This window comes from Protopterus annectens, chromosome 2.part0 (assembly GCF_019279795.1).
Source record: "Protopterus annectens isolate FY-2018-M chromosome 2.part0, PAN1.0, whole genome shotgun sequence".
In the NCBI taxonomy this organism is placed as follows: Eukaryota; Metazoa; Chordata; order Ceratodontiformes; family Protopteridae; genus Protopterus; species Protopterus annectens.
The window spans coordinates 1014159490-1014179775 of record NC_056728.1 but is presented as its reverse complement, the minus strand read 5'-3'; the positions used below and the strand labels follow the sequence as shown (position 1 = coordinate 1014179775).

The following is a 20286-nucleotide window of genomic DNA, read 5'->3' as shown; positions in this document are numbered from 1 at the left end:
TGCTCTGGCCTTTGAGTAACCATCACACTTTGTGCTCCAGCCTTTGAGTAACCATCATACTTTGTGCTCCAGCCTTTGAGTAACCAAATCACATTCACCTTTTTCAACTTATAAAAAGGGCTATTCCCTTAAGCATGTCATCATTAGACATGTATGATGTTTCGGCAATGTTAGAGAAGACTGTGTCATGTGCACTGCTTTTTGCTTTCTTTGGGATACCAAAAGAGAATTCATGTTTCAGAAATAAACACGGATATTTAGCTGTAGAAGCACAGAGCAGCTACGATTGCAACCCCTACATCAAAGTAATATGCATTAAGGAAGACTTAAGTGTCCGGTGCATAAGGGATCCAGATTATTTAATGTGTAATGATGAGTCATAAATGTGACTGAGTACTTCACACGACTATTTTTGGATCACTTGTCTTATTCTATTACATTGTCAATACTGACACCTTGTGCTTATTTATGTTTTGGACTTCTGTCATCATTTGTGTCCTTCAGTTATATGTAAACCCTTCATATTTTTTTTCTATGCAATTTTCTTTCCCTTTTCACCCTCACGTCTCTCATATGTTCACTGCAGGGGTTTAAAATGGAACCAAGATAAGAGGTGTCTGACGAGTATTATTCAGGTAGCCTTGAGGGGGCTTTGTTTGTCACTGGCATCACAATAACATCATTTTTGATTGCCCTAACCTCAGCCCCTAGGTGGAGTTGAGGGGATGAGAGCACCACATCACTGCAGCAGTGGTGCCTCATGCAACAGCAAATGTCTGCAAATGTGTTCTGAAGGCTAACAGCATTTAGTTGCATGAGGTTATTAACAACTGCTGCTCTGTCTCTCCAGGATAAGCCCGCCCATCCTTCATACTAGTAGTATTAAGTACCTGAATCGCTAGTCAAACTCCATTTGCCTGGGCAGTTGTCAGGGCTTCCCTCTACACTAGCAGCACTGGGATCACTGGAAATCCTTCTTGCAGGTAAGACCAGACCATTTTGAATACATAGCGGTTTCTAAGTATAAGCAGATCTGACTGTGGCTCGAATCCAGCCCTGTGACTGGCAGATGAACAAGTAATGAACTTCAGCATTCATTGCCATGTGTTGCTCTCATTTTAAAAATATTCAAAACATGGCCCATTAATACATCTCCAGAAAAAGTTGCTTTCTATAACTTAAATGAAACCATACAAACAGTAAAACATGCAAAACATATGAACAATAGCACAAACTATTGCTAAATGGACAAATTCATGCAACAAGCCCAGACTAATGCACTAATTATTTCTAAAAAAGTTATGTCTTGTCATACAATGTGCCAGATTATGCTCCTCTCAGTTTTGCTTGACTGTTACCTACAGTATTCACAAGTGCATTGATACAGACAAGCAAGGGGAAATCAGATATGCACAGTGACAAAGCAATCTACATGACATACCTCTTACAGCAAGAAATCTGGACAAAGCCATAAATAATGGGGGAACAAAGGCCCAAATGGGGAACAGTTTTTAAATATTGCTCTTATAAACTTAGAAAGTTGATAGAATAACAGGTTTTGCATTAGTATGAATTTTCTGAAGGGTATGAAGTCTGAAACTTAAAAGTCTATCGTTATTTTCTGACTTCAACCCTCAATGATTTGTTAATGATCTGCCAGAAAACTAAAATTTTATGCAAAACAGACCAAAAATATGTGACAAAAGTCTGGACATTCTGCGAAAATCTGGACAGTTGAGAGGTATTATGGAGTTTTGCTTCTTTTGTAGATGTAGGGACAGGAAATCTACTGTTTTGCACATATCTATTCTCTACTGCTGAAAAGAACTAGCTCCCTACTAGTGAATGATTTCTAGGAGGAAAGTCAGACACTTAGCTTTCATATTTAAAAAAGCAGGGTCGAACAATCTCATTCTTCAACAGCGGGGGGGGGGGGGGGTACAAGATCAGTGTTTAAGCATTTTTTTTTTATTTGCAATTTGATTCTTAAAGTTACCTGAGTCACTTCTGTTAGCTCATGTAAAATGGAACAGCTTATCTGGCATAGACAGTTACTTCTTTTTTCTTCAGCTATACAATGTGTTATGTTATGTATACAACTCAGAGAAAGTTCTGCTTAATGACACACAAAGAAAGGCACTAGTACAATTAGATTCTGCAGTTTTCCATTTCAAACTAGTACTGTAAACTTAGGCGTAAGAGACCCTGACAGCTTCTGAAATACTTAGCATTGCTGTCTTCCAAATACATTTAAATGATGTTTGCAGGTATTTGTTTATTCATTTTTTTGTAACTTTCTGTGAAGTTTATTTATTTATTTATTTATTTATTTATTTAACATTTAGTGACTGGGAAAGTCAGACAGGGTCAGGAACCCATTTTCAGCAGAGGCCCGGGAAAAAAAGCTCCATCAGATTAAAAAAAAAAAAGAACAAACAAAAAAAAATTACAGTACAAGCAAAAAAGTAATTTTGCATATTATTTGTGGATAAATACAAACAGAAATTGTGGGGAAAATATTTACAATAGAGTTGGAGGATAGTTATTAACAATTTAAAAGTAAAGCAACAATATAAGATATTCCATAAGAAGCAAAACTTCTGGCTGCCTATTTTAAAAATGGGAGAATCATTTAATCATGGCCTATCTTCACCCAAAGTTTACCCTTACTGTCTCTCAGGAGGATTTGCTTAACATCTGATATGGGCAGGGGTACCGGTCAGATCCCCAACAGCTGTTACTGAGTGGCGATACAGATGCGTGAACATTCGTTTGATTGAAGATGGTCATCCGTGAAACTATTTCTTCTTCTTCCCTATCGCAGAGGCGGATGATGGAATGCTGGCCTATTTATATTCACTTCCCAAGGCTTAGCTGTCATGGAGTCCAACATCTCAACCTCCCACCTCAAGAATTATGAACAAAACCAAAATAATTAGAGGACAAAATCTCAAAGTCACAAACTGATCTTAAATATTGCTTTTATAAACTTAGAAAGTTGCAAACATAATGGGTTTTGCATTACCATGCATTTTCTGAAAGGTATGACATCTGAAATTCAAATGGCATTATTTAATAACTTCAGTCCTCAATGATTTGTCAAAAAACCTCACATTTTCTGGTTAACAGACAAAAGCATGTAGACATTCTGCTAAACTATGAACAGTTCAGAGGTCTGCATAGAGAACTCTAAGCCTCTAAACTGCACAAGCAGTCTTTAATGCTCTGAACACATTCCTATCCTCCATTGATAAGAAACTATATGAAGGCCAAAGCTTCCTTCCTCTCCTAACCAAAAAGTCGAGAGATAAAAATGCTCAAGTCACCATTACTACTATAAAATCCAAAAAGTGAGCACTTCTGCAGGCCAACCACATTCTCTAGAACTGATAAGTCTTTATTAAGCACCAAATACATATAAAAAACATACATACACAAAAAAATTAAAGGTAGCTTCGTGAATGACATACTATGCTTATATAAAGCATTGTTACAGTTTTTACTCTTTATATCACGGCCTTGTTCATACATTCTAACTTTTATTTTTCTCTCTGTTTTTCCTATGTAGAATGAAACTTAAAGGAATACAGAGAGCAAACTTACTACCCTAAACCTAAGGTTTATTTAAACTCTTATGGCGAAGCTGAAAAAAAAGGTAGGGAACAAAAAAATCAAGATGCACAATTTCATGAGGAAAGTTTTGACATGAGAAGACCCCCTTACAATCTGAAGAACCCTTTAGAGTTTTTGCCTATCTGAAGATAGGCGATGATAAAGAACAGGGAACCAGTGTATTACAGCTACAAAAGAGGGAAAAGGTACTTCTGAGACAACCAGTGGAGGAGATAACTATTAGTACCCCACCTCAAGATAGGATTACAAAGGATATTTATAGATATACTTTTAAAAGATATCACATTTTTAATTACAGTGATATGTTCATCAATGAAAATCATTTTAAATTATTTTTAAAGGTTTTAAATTCATTCTCAGGAAGAAATCAGACGTTAGTAAAGTTATAATAAACTTGAAACTACTTCTTAGAAACTTAGATCTGCTTTTTAACAGACAAGAAAGATGAATAGATAATACTAATATTTTAAACAGGAAGAGTACTTTCAACCCACCAGTACACCCACAGCTGAAAAATTTTGAGGCGTTATCAGAAAAAGAATTAAGAAGAGGTATTCAACAGAATAAAGTGATTCTTAACTTGACTACAGATGAAATACGCCTATTAGAGGACCTTAGGAAAAATAAACTTTTAAGACTGATAAGGCAAAACAAAGGAGGTGGTACAGTTTTCATGGATAATTTCCCATATGAAGCAAAAATGATGAAAATCTTAGAGGACAACACCGACTACACCAGAGTTTCTATAAATGACGTTAACATTGCCAATAAAAAGATTTTCTTAACTTTGAATGATGTTAGAGGGAACAATAGACAGATACATTTAAGTATTTACACAACGACAAAAGTACAGTTGTGTACCTGCCATAAATGTAGATGTTCGAGTGTATTCACTGTTGCAGTAATTACTCTTGGGTTATCCTGCTGGCAGGCTACCCGCAGTCGGCCAGAATTCCAAAGTCTAGGTCCGGCGTCAGTTGCTGTCATCTCTTCCCTGACGTCAGTGCGCCGGGGGTATAAAAGATGCCATTTTCTTCAGTTTTTCTTGCCCCAGATGTCAGGTGCCCCAAATAGGTAGGCTGAAAAATATATCAATAAGAAATGCATACACAAAAATAACATTTCCTTCATCTACAAGCAAATACACCAAAACGGTTGTATGGGATAGAGAAGTGCAGATAAGTCCCAGCAAAGAGAAGGGGGATGGTGGGTGGGTAACCTGGACTGCAACAGTGAATACACTCGAACATCTACATTTATGGTAGGTACACAACTGTACTATGTTCATCGTGTTTCATTGTTGCAGTCATTACTCTTGGGTTGAATCCCAAAGCTAAGGAAGGGTGGCTGGGCTAAATAGGATTAGGAGAGACTATGAGGCCCTGCAGTGATGCAGTGGCTAAGCCTGCTCTGGACTTAGAGTAGAGATGCAAGTGGTAGTGCTTTGTAAAGGTGTGCACTGAACTCCAAGTTGTAGCCTCTAAGATTTCTTTGGTTGGTACTCCCCTGAGGAAGGTTGCTGAAGTGGCTGCTGCTCTGGTGGAATGAGGCCTAATGCCTTAGGCACTGATTTGCCATGTTGAGAAGAGCAGAAACGGATGCGATGGCCTATCCATTTAGAAATAGTCTGTTTTGAGATAGCCTTTCCTTGTGATCCTGCAGCATATGACACTAGAAGCTGCTCAGTCTTTCTGAAAGCTTTAGTTCTGTCCAAGTAGAAGCGTAACTGCCTGTGTATGTCCAAAGAATGCAGAATTTTCTCACCCTTGTTCTGTGGATTTGGGTAAAAGGTAAGCAAGTGAATGGTTTGATTGAGGGCCACACTGGACACCACCTTAGGCATAAATGTAGGGTTTGTCCTCAGAGAAACCTTGTCAGGATGAAAAATGATGAAAGGTTCCACAGCCATGAGTGCTTGAAACTCCGAGACTCGCCTTGCAGAGGTAATGGCTAGGAGCAGAGCTGTTTTCCAGGATAAGAATTTAATATCCGCTGTTGATGCTGGCTCGAAAGGAGGCAGTGTGCGTTTTTCCAAAACAAAATTGAGGTCCCAGGCCGGGATTGGTGCTCTCCTTGGAGACCTAATGTTTTTGGTCCCTCTGAGGTACTGCCTTATTAAAGGGTGAGAAAAGATAGGTGGTTCCTTATTGTAATGTGCAGAAATGGCAGAGGCATGAATCTTAACTGATGAGAATGAAAGGCCTTTGTTCAGCATCTCAGTCAGGTATTGTAAAATCTGAGGATTGTTTGGTACAGACATGTCAATGCCTTGTTCCTGATTCCAAGCACAGATTCTCTTCCATTTTTCTGCATAAGACTTTCTGCTACTGGGCCTCCTGGCCTCCAAGATAACATCCATAACAGCTTTTGAAAGAGGAGTGTTCAGAATGGCTACATTATCTGCCATGCTGCCAGATTTAAGGTCCTGAGTTGGCTGTGCAGGATCTGATTGTTTTGTTGGGTCAGCAAGTGAGGTGTTTGAGGCAATGTCCATGCTGGACCTTGAGACAAGCTCTTCATGATTGGGTACCAGTGCTGGCGTGGCCAGTCTGGTGCAATCAGAACTCTGGGAAGGAGAGGTAGTGTGGGAAAAGCATATACTGTTAGATTTTTCCGGCTGAATGATAGGGCGTCCACTTTCCATGCTTGCTTGTGGTAAATCCTTGTGCAAAATCTCTGCAATTGACAGTTGTGAGGGGAGGCAAATAGATCTCTGTCTGGGCATCCCCATTTCCTTATCATCCTGAAGACTTGCGGATCCAGTTTCCATTCGTGGGGATCCATGAGGTTTCTGCTTAGTTCGTCTGCCAGAGTAATTGTTTTTCCTGGCAGGAATTGTGCTTGCAGGTGAACTTGAAAGGCCAATGCTGTGTCCCATAAGATCATTGCTTGTCTGCAGAGGGGGTAGGAATGAGTACCTCCCTGCTTGTTTATGTACCACATGACCATAGTGTTGTCTGTCTTTATCAGTGATTGTCCTGGATGAAGTAGGTCCTTGAAAGCTGTCTGGGCATTTTGAACAGCTAGCATCTCTTTTTGATTGATGTGAAGATGCATCTGGTTTGCAGGCCATGTGCCCTGAATACATTTTCCTGCCATATGGGCCCCCCAGGCATAATCTGATGCATCTGTTGTCAGTGTCTGTCTGGCTGTGGGTAAACTGAATGGCAGACCCTTGTTGTGGTGACAGGCTTCTGCCCACCATCGAAACTCCTGTTGTAGGCAGGGAATGAGTGTAATTACTGTCTCCAGGCTGTGGCAATGCTGAGTCCAAACACTTTTCAGATACCATTGTAGTTTCCTCATATGCAGTCTGGCATATGGAATTAGTAGAATGCAGGATGCCATGAAACCCAAGGCCTGCAGGATTTTCCTTGCAGATAAGTGGGTTTTTGTTGCTAATTTCTTGAAGTAAGTAGTCAGTTGTTTTTGCTTGTTTGGCGTGAGATAAGCCATCTGGGCAGTTGTATTTAAGCTTGCGCCCAGGAATATTATCTCTTGAGAGGGCACTAGTTTTGATTTCTTTTCGTTTACTGTGTACCCTAGGCCAATTAGTAATCTTTTTACAAATGCCAGATGCTTTAGAAGAGTGTCTTTGTTCTCTGCTTGAATTAGGCAGTCGTCCAAGTAGGGATAAATTTGAATTCCTTTTTGTCTGCAAAACGCAATTACTGGTGCCAGGCATTTTGTAAAGACCCTGGGCGCAGTAGATAAGCCAAAGGGCAGTGCAGAGAATTGGTAATGCATTGAGCCAGCTATGAATCTGAGGTATCTTCTGCAAGATTGTCCGATTGGGACATGCAGGTAAGCCTCTTTTAGGTCCAAAGTTACGAGCCAAGCCTTCTTGCCCAGCATGGGTAGCAGCTGCTGAACAGTCAACATCTTGAATTTTGGAACTTCCAGAAACATATTTAGTATAGACAGGTCCAGTATTGGTCTCCAGGGTTTGTCCTTCCTAGGCACGAGAAAAAGTCTGGAGTAAAATCCTTGCTCCTGCTCTTGTTGTGGTACTTGCTGAATGGCCCTCATGTCCATGAGGGCTGTAATTTGTTTTTGTGCCTCTGCCCATTGATTGTGTGACAGGTCTGGCATGCCCTTTGACCTTGGTAGGGTGTGAAAATGGAACCTGTAGCCTTGGGACACTATGTTCAGAACCTATTTGTCTTGGGTAACCATTTGCCAATTTGATGAAAAAAGTGCTAGTTTTCCCCCTAAGGGGGCTGTCAAAAGGAAACTGCTTGGAACTGGTAGAGGAATGTCATTGGGACTGTTTCCTGTAAGGCTGTAATTTGTCTTCTCCGCTTTTGGAGGTAGGAGCACCCCATTGTTTAGGCCTGTATGAGCCTTGGGGCTGAGATCTGCCAATTTTTAGAAGACCAGTTTCTGCTAAACCTGGGTGGCTGTACCTGTAAGAAATCCTTGACTGTCTGCATGGATTTTGCTTTATCCTCCATTTTTTTCAACACCTCTTCTGCTTTAGTACCAAACAAAGTATCATGCTGTAATGGTGCATCTAATAATTTTGCTTTAACATGATCAGGCAGATTTTGTTCCTTTAACCAAACATGCCTTCTAATAACAGAACCTGTAACAGCGGCCCTGCAAGAGGCCTCCAGTGAATCATAACCACATTGCAAAGTATGCTTTCCCACTTGTTCAGTTGCATGCAATAAATCCTGCAATTCCTTGTTCTCTGAACATTCAGTATTTGTCAACATTTTCTGTTTAACTAATGACATTAAATATTGCTGATATTTAAGCATATGAAATTGACAATTTAAAGCCCTTACAGCCAGGGTGGCAGAAGTGTATACTTTTTTCCCCCATCTGTCTAGAGCCCTAGAATCCCTATCAGAGGGGACAGGGTTTTTTGCAGTGGAAGCCTTAACTCCCTTGGGACCCTGAGATATAGTTTCTGGGTCAGCAGCGGGGTTTTTATATAGGAATTTATGAGAACCTGTAGTATCTGTCTGGCTTAGCAGGTGCAGGGGGTAAAGATTCAGGGGATAGTCCGGACTCTGAAAATACATCATCTACAATGTCTAAAACAGGGGGAATGGCAAGGGGTCTATGCTGAGGAAGAAGCAGGAAGTCTCTGAGCCTTTTCTTAGATTCAGAATAATCTTGGCTCTCCCAGTGGAAATGCTCCCTCATAGTATGCAGCGTTTCCCCCCAAGGAATAGTCCTCAGGAGGAGAGGCTGAAGGAATGGATTCTTCAGCATCAAAATCCTCCTAGGGAAGCATGGAGAAATCCTGTTCAGAAGAGGAATAAGAAGAAATAGATACCTGATCAGAAGAATCATACTCTGTCTCTTGCCTAGGCCTCTTATCAGGAGGGGGATGGGAGCCCCTGATCAAAGTAATTAGGTCTTCAGCCATTTTGAGCATCTGTTTTTTAGGCATGGCAGTCTTTAGAGCTGCTTTAGTCCTTGTCTTTGAAGCTGAGGATGGCTTAATATATAGTTGTGTAGGTCTGAAGACACCCTCAGAAGTCGATGCCTGCTCAGCGGCTCCGGACCCATCTGAGGGATTGATTTCCGAGTGTCCAATGCCTTGAGTTTCCAGAGGCCCAGTTGGCTCCACGTGGGAGTCAGTAGCGGCCTGTGGCTCTGAGGTAGTGGGTGCCAGGGGCTGCGAAAGCACCTCACTGAGAACCGGCGAACTGGTAACTGGCCTAGAAGAGGCTTCGTCGTTGGTTTTGGACCTCGAATGCCTATCCTTGTCCTTGCGTTTTTTGTAAGCTCCGGTTGTCGGCTGTTCCGCCGGCATTATATAATTAAATCTTCGGCCAAAGTAATGAAATGCAAAATCGAACCGACGCTTGATAGTGCATTGGTTGAATCTAGCACAAAACCGACAGCTAGCAACATTGTGATCAGGGCCTAGGCAAGGAATACAGTAAGAGTGAAAATCCTTATGAGGTATTTGCTTCCCACAAGAAATACAATTGTTAACTTTTTTCTGACATCAGTCTGGAGCAAGAAAAAAGTTTCCCCAACAGGGTACTTAGCTTTAATGAAGACTTCGGTTTTGAAATTCAGCTTTGAAAATCTCAGGAGTCGGCCTACCGGCACTTGCAAACTGCTTTTGCTTCGGGAACCGCGCAGCAAGAAAGACTGAAGAAAATGGCGTCGGCTGCATCTGTAGCCTGCCAGCAGGATAACCCAAGAGTAATGACTGCAACAGTGAAACACGATGAACATCCTAGTGTTCCCTCTACATTTGGCATTCCAAAGGTTCACAAAAATCCTTTGGACCCGCCTTTAAGACCAACAGTGTCATCAAAAGGGTATGTAACTGCTCCTTTGGCAAAGTTCTTAGATGTTAAACTTAAGAAGTTATCTATGATGGGAGCTAATGTATTAAAAGATTCATGGGATTTACTAAAATGTGTTAATGAGAACTTGTACAATGACAAAATAATTTTTATCACTATAGATGTGGTAAATCTTTTCACATCTATACCACATAATGAGAGGATGTCATGGTTTGAGGATGCATTGGCCAAAAATGGGAAATGTACTAATAATGAATTCCAAACATGTTTAATAATAATAGATGTGATTTTAAGGAATAATTATATATACTACAATGGAGAATTTTTCCACCAACTTAATATTGTAGCAATAGGGGTGAGATGCACCCCAACATATGCTAATATTATTCTTTCGTATTGGGAAGAGAAACATATTTTCAATTCAGAATTTGCAAGTCATTGGACCCTATACAAATGTTATTTGGATGATATTTGTATATTTTTTATTGGGACTGAAGAAAAGTTTTTAGAATTTTTTTAATTATATTTCTAAGTCCATTTTTTTTTTAAACTTACTTATGGTATAAAATATGATTACATGGATTATCTGGATATTACTATTAAGAAATAAAATGGTAGGTTCAAATCTACAGTTTTTAGAAAAGAGGCATACTCAGATTGGTACTTATTTTACATGAGCGCCCATCCCTTTTATCAAAAAAGGGGTTTAGTGACAGGACAGTTTGTAAGGGGATGCTGAATGATGTTAGATGAGAGCGATTTTCTTAAGGAGTGTCATTTTTTACTACTATGTTTAAGGAAAGGGGATACCCCAATAATTTACTGCAAGGAATAAAGAATGAAGTTATGGAGAGTAGAAAAATTAGATTAGCAGCACTATTATGGAAGGAGAATGAGTTTTTAACTTATGATCATGAGGTTCCAATTAGTCAAAATAATTAGGAAGGGAACATTCATAACAGATTACAACGGAGATGCAGGTATTATTAGAGAAATCATAGACAGAGAATGGGGTAGATTTTCCAACATCTCTGATTTAGAAATTATTTTTGATAAATCTCTCAAGTTTACCTATAGAAGCGGTGCCTATATTAAGAATATTTTAGAAGGTTGCAAGAATGGTAAAACAACTAACAATGTGGGACAAGTACGCATTTTTAAATGTAGGTGTTGCTCGCAGTGTCATTTATTGAAAACAGGTCAGAATATTTATTTAGACAGTAGGGACTGATGGATCAAAAGTAATAATTTTGCAAATTGCATCACAAGTGGAGTAGTATATATAGCATTGTGTGACAAGCGCACTTCATTCTACATAGGAAAAATTGAGAGAAAAATAAAAGTTAAAATGTATGAACATGGCTATGATATAAAGAGTAAAAACTGTAACAATGCTTTATATAAGTATAGTTTGTCATGTCATGAAGCTACCTTTCAGTTTTTGTGTATGTATGTATGTGTTTTTATACATGTTTGGTGCTTAATAAAGACTTATCAGCTCTAGAGAATGTGGTCATCCTTTAGAAGTGCTCACTTTTTGGATTCCGTCCTCTCCTCCGTGGCTGACCCTGTGAAAACCTAAGTCATGTCTTATTTTTGGAATTCAAGGACAAATCGAACTGCTTCTCTGAAGTGTTATGACAGCGTTCTTGTCAGTACTCTGCTTTAAGAGTGTTTTCCAGCACTTTTAGAATGGATAACTTTGGTATAATACTGGTTAATCCTATTTCTAAACACACTGAGTACATAGGCAGTAGCTTCACAACACCTTCACCCTACTGTTTTTAATTTTTAAGCAGCAGTTTTCTTTCATGAAATAGTTGTGCAGTTTAGACTGATTTCCACATTTTATTTTTTTATGAAGTACCTCCATACCAGCCTTTCCCATTCATTTCAAAAGCAGCTTACTAACCAACCAGTATTTCATCATGTTCATGTACTTTGTTTTTCAACCAAAATGTCTGTGTAGTGTTGTTCCATCTTTCTAGGTGGACACCTTCTACCATAACGTGTTGTTGGTTGTTTGGCGTGTGCTCTTCCTTTACTGCTGCTACATCAATGTGTTCCAGAGCACATTCTTCACTGTTGATCAGTATATTCTTCACCACCGTTTGTGTGTGTATATTTGTGTGTCTGTGTGTACGTGTGCATGTTTGCATGCAGGCGGTTATTTATAATATATGTATCTAGATACATAAAGAACATTTGGCACTGGTGTGTAATACATGAAATATTTTGTGCTATAGGTTTATGGAAAAAGTTGATCTGAGTTTCTTAATAATACAAAAACACCACTTCACGAACCAACTCACCAAACAAAAAGAAAAAAACACACTGAACAACTGGAAAAACTGTAACCATCCACTTCTACTGTGTTCCTAGTACTTCGACATCAAGCCTTCCAGGGAATAATCATGCACAAGAATGGTGTACTTTATATACATTTCACTACGTTCATTATTGAATTAAATTATGCAATAATTGATCATTTAATCAGTGAGTCAAGAAAATTAAAATCTAATGTGCATCCTGAGCAGTAAAGTGCTTCAGAAACATTCAAAGTGTATCAAAACATATAAAGTGCAACCCCTTACATTCCTGTTGCATTTAACATTATAATTTAAGACGTTAATACAAAAGTAATTATACATCTCTAGATTAACAAATACTAAAACATTTTGCCCTGCAATGGTTGATCAATTAATCAATGAGTCAAGAAAATTTAAATCTAAAGTGCATCCTGAGCAATTACAATGCTTCAGAAACATTTAAAGTGCATCAAAAAAACTTTTAAAATGCAAGTTCATACAAAAGCACTTATACATCTCTAGATTAACAAATACTAAAATATTTACCCTACAATAGTTGATCAATTAGCCAGTGAGTCAAGAAAATTTTAATCTAAAATGCATCCTGAGCAATTAAAGTGCTTCAGAAACATTTAAAGTGCATCAAAAACTTTAAAAATGCAACCACCTACATTCCTATTGCATTTAACTTAATAGTTTAAAAAGTTCATGCCAATGCACCTGTACATCTTTAGATTAACAAATGGTTAAATATTTAAATATTTTACCCTATACATATAAATCATTCATCCTATATATCTATGCATTTATAAAATAATGCATACTGAAACATTTCATCCTATACATGTAAATCTAACTCTATATTAAGCCCACGGGGCTACAAAGTTCCAAAATTAATAATATATCATATTGTATAATTGAATTGAATAATGAATGTAGTGAAATGTATATAAAGTACACCATTCTTGTGCATGATTATTCCCTGGAAGGCTTGATGCCGAAGTACTAGGAACACAGTAAAAGTGGATGATGACCGTTTCTCCTTATTCAGTGTGTTTTTTTTCTAATCATACAGCATACAATATTTTATTTGTTACACAAACCAGACCAATGTGTTTCATTTGCATACATTTCCTATTTTTCAGTTTGAATAATGATTTATTATTTATTTCACTTGAGTAACTGAGTAAGTGTTTTATTCAATAGGATTTTAGGTAGATTTAGTACATTTTTATCCATGGAATAAACTAATTAATGGAGTATCTCTTTGGCTGTTTTCTACTGTAGTTCTGAGGTACTTTTAATGCTTTTTTTGTAGGTTTGGTGAATTTTTTGATGTAGTTTAGATGTCCAAGAGGGTTATATTAAAATATGCTATTTTCATAACTTAGTAATATGTTTTTCATTATTCTAATCTAAGTTTAGAGATTTAGAAATGGGACTGTTGCTGATTATGCCAACTTCTGATTGGCTTATTGTCAGTCATTACTTTCTTATTCTTCAATTTTGAGATCTTTTTATTTTAATAATAATATATTTCATTTCCATGGGTTGCTTTAGGTAACCACTGTGAGTGAATTTATCCTTCACGTTTGTAGTATGAGAAAGTATTTTTTTATACTGAAATAAATGCAATTTTATATAGTTTTTAAACTGTATTTTACTTTTTCTCTTAAACTTAGTATAGGTTTGGGTTTAATGTTGCTTTAGGTGTCTTAAGTGGACTAGGGTGTTCTGAAGGCGATTTTGTTTCTGCATGTGTGGTGTCTGAACTTTAATTTATTTTTCCAATTGTTTGTAGGACTGATAATACTCCAAGGATGTAAGTTGCAAGATTATGTACCAAACAATAAAGATGGTAAATAAATGCTAATTGATGTTCCCAGAGTATGTTTTTTTCTGAGGATGCTTCAGGTGTATAGATAAATAAAAGAAAAATATGTCCATTCATTGCACCTGATAGATGTTTTTATTCTGCTCCTTACCGGGAGTTCATAAATAGGATAAATACAACACCTTTACATGCATGGGTGTTTATAGAAGTCTGCACACACTTGTGCAAAACATATACAAAATACACTCACAATGGCCAGACGTTCACCTCTGAAAGCACACTGAAACAAATATTATCCTAGGAATAAATGGGCAAAGAAATATTGAATGATACTTGCAGTGAATACTGTTTAAGTCTTTTCTAACAAATGAGTAGGCACAGACAGGAACCACAGCTTTGATAACGTGTGTGATGAGAAAAAAGGGGGCAAGACAAAGGCTGGGATTCAGAAAGAACCGCTTCCAGTGGTAAGCCCTAACTCAGGTTGCTACAACTGGCAGTGGCCCTTTCTGATTCAGAAACAGGTCCACCAGTGTGTAGCATTACTGCCATCAGTGGGCTGTCTCCATGGCCATGCAGTATGCTAATGATGTATTCTGGGAGAACAGTCTATGCTAATTAGACATGTGTTTTCCCCTGGAAATGCCTGTGATAAGGAATTTATGCAGTCAAGAAATTCAGAGAATTGCTCGACTGTGTAAATTAACATTGCTAAAAAACAGTTGTCCCTGATCACATAAAAGTTAAGGTCAGGTACATACCCATGGAGAGGTAGTGTGTGTGTGTGTGTGTGTGTGTGTGTGTGTGTGTGTGTGTGTGTGTGTGTGTGTGTGTGTGTGTGTGTGTGTGTGTGTGTGTGTGTGTGTGTGTGTGTGTGTGTTTGTATGTACATGTACGCATGTGTGCTCGGTGTGTGTCTGCACCCATATTTGCAAGTGTCTTTGGTGTGTGTGTGTGTGTGTGTGTGTGTGTGTGTGTGTGTGTGTGTGTGTGTGTGTGTGTGTGTGTGTGTGAATGAGCATGTCCGAGAGTATAACTGGGTGAGGGAGTGTGCTACAGTGAGTGTGTGTGTGTGTGTGTGTGTGTGTGTGTGTGTGTGTGTGTGTGTGTGTGTGTGTGTGTGTGTGTATGAATAACTAAATGTGTGTACACGTGTGTGTCTGGGGATGGCTACCATACTTATAAACTCCCCTACACAAAGCTTAGCACCAGTACTAAAGACAAGAACACAAGACCCTAGGGACAGTTTAAAATATTACCTTATCTAAGGTATTTAAAAAGTTAAGAGAGCATGTCTGGCTGCACAAACCTCCTTCTATGCAGTAAGAAGTATGGTGGGCAACACTAGACTACATGGATACTCTTTACAAATTACTCTAAGGCACGTAAAATGTTAGTAGAGCAGCAGGTATGGCATCACAATGCTTGTCTGAACAATAAGAAGCATGAAAAGTACAGTTTTGTACCTACCATAAATGTAGATGTTCGAGGATCCACATTGCTGCAGTCATAACCTGTGGGGGTAGTCCGCTGTCCTCGGTCGGCCCGAATACCAAAGAGTTAGGCTGGCGTCGGTCACGGGCGCCTGGAACTGACGTCAGTACGTAGTAGTACTTAAGCGCATGACCGACGCCATATCCTCAGTCTTTCTTGCCCCAGATGTCAGAAGGCCTTAAAAGAAAAGACCAGAGCCACAAAAGGAGAAAAATACCAATTATCTCCCAGGAACAATAACAACAACAATAACAACACCCCCAAACCAAAGAGGGGAAGGAGGGGGGGGAAATAGGACTGCAGCAATGTGGATCCTCGAACATCTACATTTATGGTAGGTACAAAACTGTACTATGTTCTTCGTCTCACATTGCTGCAGTCATAACCTGTGGGTAGAATCCCAAAGCAAAGGAAAAGGGAGGCTGGCAAACTAAAAAGCATTAGGGGCTGCTAACATGCCCTGTAAGACTGCAGTGGCAAACCCAGCCCTGGACTTGGAGAAAAGAGGGAGATGGTAATGTTTAGTAAAAGTATGAACTGAACTCCAAGTAGCTGCTTCCAAAATATCCTTAGTAGCTACACCCTTCAAAAAAGCAGTAGAAGTGGCAGTAGCCCTAGTGGAATGAGGTCTAATCCCAGCAGGAACATCCTTCCCATGATGAGAATATCAAAAAGCAATACAATTACCAATCCATTTTGAAATAGTCTGCTTTGAAACAGCTTTCCCTTGTGAACCCAAAGCAAAAGAAACAAATAACTGTTGAGTCTGTCTGAACTCCTTAGTTCTGCTCAAATAATAACGTAATTGCCTGTGTATATCCAAAGAATGCAAGATTTTTTCCCCCTTATTTTTGGGATCAGCATAAAAGGTAGGCAAATGGATAGACTGGTTCAGGGCCAAATTAGAAATCACTTTTGGCATGAAAGTAGGGTTAGTACGCAAAGAAACCCTATCCTTATGGAATATTAGAAAGGGTTCAACTGCCATGAGAGCCTGCAATTCAGATACCCTTCTAGCAGAAGTAATGGCCAACAAAAAGGCAGTCTTCCAAGAAAAAACTTTAATTCAGACGTAGCTGCAGGTTCAAAAGGAGGCAAAGTAAGCTTCTCCAACACAAAATTGAGATCCCAGGAAGGAGTAGGAGCTCTATGTGGGGGTCTTATATTTTTTGCCCCTCTAAGAAATTGCTTAAACAAAGGGTGAGAAAATAAAGGAGGGTCACAATCATAGTGAGCAGAAATAGCTGCAGCATGAACCTTCACAGAGGAAAATGACAAACCCTTGTCTAGTAATTCAGTAAGGTACTGCAGAGTAAAACTCAAATTAGGTACCGAGACATCAAAGTCCTTTGTCGTGCTCCAAAGAAAAAATCTCTTCCATTTATCAGCATGAACTTTTCTAGTGCTGGGCCTCCTAGCTTCCAAAATGACATCTAAACCTGTTGGGGAAGCTGAGAACTCACAGGCTCTAAAACAGAATACACCAGGCTGTTAGATGCAGGGACTGCACCCTGACATTGAGTAAATGACTGCTTGACTGGGACAACAAGTGAGGTAGCTGTGGCAAAGGCCAAGGAGGCTCCTGAATTAAACTCCTCAGCAGGGGATACCAGTGCTGTCGTGGCCAATCTGGTGCTATTAAAATCATGCAAGGCTTGTCCCGCCTGACCTTCAAGAGAACCTTGGTAAGGAGAGGCAGAGGAGGAAAAGCATAGACGTGAAGGTTGTTCCAACTGAAAGATAGAGCATCCACTTTCCAAGCTTTTGGGTGAAACATCTTTGTGCAAAATTTTGGTAGTTGGAAATTTAGAGGAGAAGTGAACAGATCTATGTCTGGAGTTCCCCAAGCCACTGTCAACTGTTGAAATACCTGAGGATCCAATTTCCACTCGTGGGGATCCACAATTTGTCTGCTCAATACATCTGCTAGGGAGTTCTGTGCTCCTGGCAGAAACCGTGCTTGAAGAGTGATGTGCAAACCCAGAGCAGTCTCCCACAATATCATAGCTTGTCTGCAAAGAGGGTAAGAATGGGTCCCCCCCTGCTTGTTGATGTACCACATGACTGTGGTGTTGTCAGTTTGTATCAACACCTGTCCTGGTTGAAGTAGGCCCTTGAAAGCCATCAGGGCAAACTGGACTGCTAACATCTCCTTCATGTTGATATGCAAATGCTGTAGTTTGGGAGGCCACGTGTCTTGAATCCATTTCCCATTGAAGTGTGCTCCCCAAGCCAGGTCTGAGGCATCCGTCGTTAAGATCTGACTCGCCTCTGGTCGGGTCACAGAGAGTCCCTTGTTTAGGTGACATTCCTGTGCCCACCACAAGAATTCCTTCTGGATGCAAGGTATTATAGGAATGACAGTGTCCAAATCGTGGCAGTGTTGAGCCATACACTTTTGAGATACCATTGTAGCTTCCGCATATGCAGTTTGGCATTGGGAAGTACCAGAATGCAAGATGCCATGAACCCCAAGGCTTGAAGGACTGTCCTTGCAGTCAGCCTGGACAGTACTGATAATTGCTGGAAGTATAGATGAAGAGTTCTTTGTTTGTCCGGGGTCAGAAAAGCCATCTGAGAGGCTGTATTCAGTCTCACACCCAGAAAGCACATGTCCTGAGAGGGTACTAGACTGGACTTTGTTTCGTTCACAGAATACCCTATGCATCTTAAAACTGCCATTACATACTGTAGCTGTTGAAGTAACTTGTCTTTGTCCTGAGCAAGAATCAGGCAATCGTCCAGATAAGGATAAATTTGTATTCCCCTCAGTCTTAAGAAAGCTATTACAGGAGCCAGAACCTTTGTGAACACCCTGGGCGCAGTAGATAAACCAAAGGGCAATGCAGAGAACTGATAATGAGAAGTGCCAGTCCGAAAACGCAGGAATCTCCTGCAGCTGGGCCTGATAGGAATGTGAAGATAGGCCTCTTTGAGATCCAGAGTTACCATCCAGTGATCTTTGCCTAGCAGAGGCAGAAGTTGCTGTAATGTTAACATCTTGAACTTTGGAATGTCTAGGTATGTATTGAGAATGGACAAATCCAGAATTGGCCTCCAAGTGTTTCCTTTCTTTGGCACTAGGAATAGACGAGAATAAAACCCTAGGCCTTCTTCTGACGGAGGTACCACCTTTATTGCCCCCATGTGCAAAAGCAAAGAAATTTGTTCCTGAGCCTCCAGCCTTTGCTGAGGAGGTACATCTGGCATGCCTTTGAAAGGGGGAAAAGTGTGAAAATAAAACTTGTAGCCTTGATTTATTATGTCCAACACCCATTTGTCCTGGGTGACCAAATGCCAATTTTGCTTGAAAAGTGCCAACTTTCCTCCTAGAGGAGCTGCCAGAAAGGAAGGATCTGGCAGCTGGAGATACAGGTCATTGGGTCTGTTTACGAAAAGGCTGACCCCTGCCTTCACCAGAAGATTGTGCAGGAGAACTCCAAGTCCTAGGTCTGAAAGAACCCTGAGCGTGAGCCCTGCCCCTACCACGTCTAGACCTGCCCTTAGACTGAAAATCTGAAGAAGGGTAAGACCATCCTCTTGCAGGCCAATTCCTGCTAAACTTAGGGGGCTGCACTTGCAAAAATTCCTTAACTGTCTGCATAGACTTAGCCTTGTCTTCCATCTTTTCAAAACTGACTCCACAGGGGAACCAAAAGAACTTCAGATTGAAGGGGAGCATCCAAAATCCGAGCTTTAACATGCTCTGACAAATTCTGATCTTTAAGCCAGGCATGTCTACGAATAACTGAACCAGTAGCAGCTACCCTGGAAGAAGCCTGAAGGGCATCGAAGCCACACTGCAGGGAATGTTTACCAACTTGATCTGAAGCATGAACCAAGTCCTGCAATTCCTTACACTCTATACCCTCAGATAAAGCATCTACCTTAGATTTCAATTGACCTAACAGAAAGTTCTGATACTTCAGCATATGGAATTGGCAATTTAAAGCCCTCATAGCTAACGTAGAAGAGGTGTACACTTTTTTACCCCACCTATCCAATGCTCTAGAATCTTTATCCAAAAGAACTGGATTCTTAATCACAGAAGCCCTGACACCCTTAGGCCCTTGGATAATCGTTTCCGGGTCAGCTCTAGGGCTCTTATACAAATATTTATGTGCCTCTGGAACTCTGTAATACCTGTCTGGCTTGACAGGGGCAGGGGGTAAAGAATCAGGATTAAGGGAAGCTTCAGAAAAAACATCCTGAACAACATCTAAAACAGGGGGAATTGCCAAAGGTCTATGTTGTGGCAAAAACAAAAATTCCCTAAGCCTCTTACGAGAATCTGAAAAATCCTGACCTTCCCACTTGAAATGCTCCCTCATGGAATGCAAGGTTTCAGAAAAGGAAAAATCCTCTGGAGGTGAAGCAGAAGGACAGGAATCCTCTGCATCCGAATCAGAATAGGGAGGAAAATCCTGAATATCCTCAGCTGAGGACTCAGAGTAATCTGAGGAATGTTCTATTCCCTCTACATCTGTCTCCACCCTAGGCCTCTTCTCTGGAGGGGGCATAGAACCCCCGATCAAAGTAATCAAATCCTCTGCCATTTTCAACATATGCTTTTTAGGAACAGAGCCCGAAGAACCAGGGCTGTGGCCCGTACCAGAAATACCAGGTCTAGCCTTAGCAGGGCCTTTAGTGACTGAAGTAGAAGGCCTAATAACCTTTTGTAAGGATGGAACCACAGAAACTTGAGAAGCACCCTCGGCCTGACCTAACTCCTGAGAGG

General features: G+C 40.0%; 1 protein-coding gene across 2 annotated transcripts in view; it reads right to left on the bottom strand.

Annotated features, from left to right (window-relative positions):
* BMPR1B (bone morphogenetic protein receptor type 1B) overlaps window positions 1-20286 on the bottom strand; it is a 781127-nt gene that overhangs the window by 67367 nt on the left and 693474 nt on the right. The window lies entirely within an intron of this gene.